Genomic DNA, 3,179 nt, shown 5'->3' with positions numbered 1-3,179 from the left:
TGAGACCGAATTGGCGTTTAATTTATATAATAAATAAATGTTTTATTTTAAAACATTAATAGAGTATTATTGAATATAAGGATTAATTTTAATTTTAATGGATTAAGAATTTATTTGACATATGAATTTAGTTATAATCATGTTTCTTTTAAAATATGAAAAGACACCATTAAGATTTAAATTTTTTTGTGATTTAAATATATTTTTTTAAATTGTTACATAAAAAAACTAGTAACAATTTGAATTATTATACCCACTCATTTTATAAAGATTTAGTTTTAAAATAAATTAATTGAACATTATGCTGACAAAGTAGCATCTTTTGTGAAAATTGATTTATTTAAAATATTAGAAATATAGTGATATGTAATTCATGCGAATATTGGTCGGCCCAAAAGAAGGTCTATATTTGCCCGAATTACATACACATATTGGTGGTAAATACATATTTGGGTAATTATTAAAAATAAAGTAATGTTTATTATTTATGCGAACAATAATCGGCCCAAAGGAAGTTTATTGTTTGGCCAAATAATAAACATTGCACATTTTGTTTATTTTCTATTAATTATGCGATCAATAATCGGCCCAAAGAAAAGTTATTGTTTGGCCAATTAATAGAAAATATATGCGATAATAAATAGGTTGCAAAGTTTAAGTTTCCATATGCGCATTAAGTCGGTCCAAAGAAAAGCTTAATGCGTGACAGGAATTTTGACAATATTTGATTACTGCAATGAGAGTATCACTTACAGATAATTTTTCTATCCAAAGATTGAAAATTAATGTTGTTCTAGATTTCTCAATCTGGATTTTTTTCCATTATTTAACTAATATTTACTGCATGCTTTTTGTTCTAATCCAAAAACTATGGCTTTAACTACCAATGTTTCTGCACAAATTAGCAGTATTCCTATGCTGAATGGTTCAAATTTTAAAGTTTGGAAGGATACCGTGGAGATTGTCCTCGGTTGTATGGATCTAGATATAGCTTTTCGAGCGGAGAAGCCCACTTCCACTCCGAAAAATCTCAATGAGGTTAAAATAGAGAAGTGAGAGAGATCCAATCGAATGAGCATTATGATCATAAAACGCTCAATTTCTGAGGCGTTTCGGGGCTCAATTATTGAGGATAAAGATGCCAAACACTTCCTAAAGGATGTTGAAAAATTCTTTACTAAGAATAAAAAGGCGGAGGCAAGTAGTCTTTTGAGCAAACTTGTCTCCATGAGGTATAAAGATAAAGGAAACATAAGGGAGTACATCATGGAAATGTCTCATCTTGCTTCAAAATTGAAAGCACTAAAATTAGAGTTGTCTGAAGATTTACTCGTAAATTTCATTTTGATTTCTGTTCATACCCTAGGTCGAGCCATCCGACCCGGGATGATTGGAGATAAAGTAACCGACCTCTTCAGGTCAGACTATCCGATCTCTTCTTAAAGAGCTCGGCTAAATCGACAGAAGAGCCCAGTAAAGGGCCCAAATAGAGGAGCACGACCCAAATCCTAAGGCGGCCTAAGCCTATAGAGATAAAGGCGGTTCTGTTGAAAGATACGCTGACCTCAACTCAAAGATAAAAGATAAGATAAGATAACTAACTTATCTTATCCAAAAGGTCACATCTCACCATTATAAATACACTGAAGCACCCAGATATAACTCATACTCTGATTCTACTCAATACCTGCTTAATCCCCTTGCTAACTTAAGCATCGGAGTCCCTTGCAGGTACCCCCCACCCTTCGGTGACAAAGGATCAGCAGCACATTCAGTCCTACAAGTCGGACGCACCAGGTCCGGCCGCTATTCACCAGCCGGACACATCAGTTCTGACCAGCACAGAAGATCTCGTCCGAGATCGACCTACAATTTCAGGTAACCCTCGGAACATTAGCGCTGTTGCCGGAGAACCTGGAAGTCATCCTATCACCATGGCGGACGACCATGACAACGGCCACGATTCAGGTTTGGAGGATCGGACACCATACAAAAATGCGGATGTCACGCTACAAAACACTCCATAAACCAACAAAGACAAAGACTCACCAAATTCAGGGGCAATAGAAGCGCTCCTAGATCGCCTAAAACAACTGGAAAAAGAAGCCCAACAACAACGGGAAATTGGAAGAGATCTCCAAAGAGAGGTGCGGCGACGTCGAGAGTTGGAAGAAAAACTACAGCAATTGGAAGCCGATCTCAAATCAAAATCCCCCCGACTAATCTCGAGGAAAATTCATGCAAAGACCAAGACCCGTTCACCAGGGAAATCATGAAAGCCAAAATTCCAAAAGACTTCAAACTCCCGGATATGACCCTGTATGATGGCACCACGTATCCCAACCACCACCTCAGCAACTTCAGAAGTAGAATGTACCTCACTGACGCCCCAGATGCTGTTCGCTGTAAGGCTTTTCCAACAACTCTCACAAAGACAGTGATCTGATGGTTCGTAATCTACCCCCGAAGTCCATCTCAAGCTTTGATGAGTTAGCTAAAAAATTCCTAGCCAGATTCTCCATTCAGAAAGATAAAGTCAAGCACGCCCCCAGTTTACTAGGGATCAAACAAGGTGATCGAGAGAGCCTCCGCAACTACATGGAGAGATTCAACAAAACATGCATGGACATACAAAGCTTACCAACGGAGGCGCCATCATGGGACTCATCAATCGCCTACGAGAGGGACCTTTCAGCTAATCTATATCAAAAAAATACCCGACCTCCTTAGACGAAGTGCAGGAACGGGCAGAAAAGTATATCAACATGGAGGAAAACGCTCGGTTAGGAGAAACCTCAAAATCGGGGGCCTCCTACCGAGACAAAGACAAGGAACCCAAAAGAAAAGAAGATCGACAAGGGGAGAAAATAAAAAAATACCATAACTACACCCCTCTCAGGGCAACCCTGGTCGAGATATACAAAGGCAAAAGGGGAGGAGGAAACCGAAAGGAATATTGTGAATACCATCAAGTTGGTGAGAGAAGGAAAATATCATAGAAAAATATCATAGAAAAATATCATAACTACACTCCACAAACGAATGCTTCGACTTAAAAAATATCATAGAAAAATTGGTGAGAGAAGAAAAATTAGATCGATTCCTGGCCACCCGAGACGATCAAAGAAAGAAACGAATGGATGAAGATACCGAACGAACAGAACAATCACCTCGGACAC

This window comes from Arachis duranensis, chromosome 9 (genome assembly GCF_000817695.3).
Source record: "Arachis duranensis cultivar V14167 chromosome 9, aradu.V14167.gnm2.J7QH, whole genome shotgun sequence".
Lineage (NCBI taxonomy): Eukaryota > Viridiplantae > Streptophyta > Magnoliopsida > Fabales > Fabaceae > Arachis > Arachis duranensis.
This window is presented reverse-complemented; position numbering follows the sequence as displayed.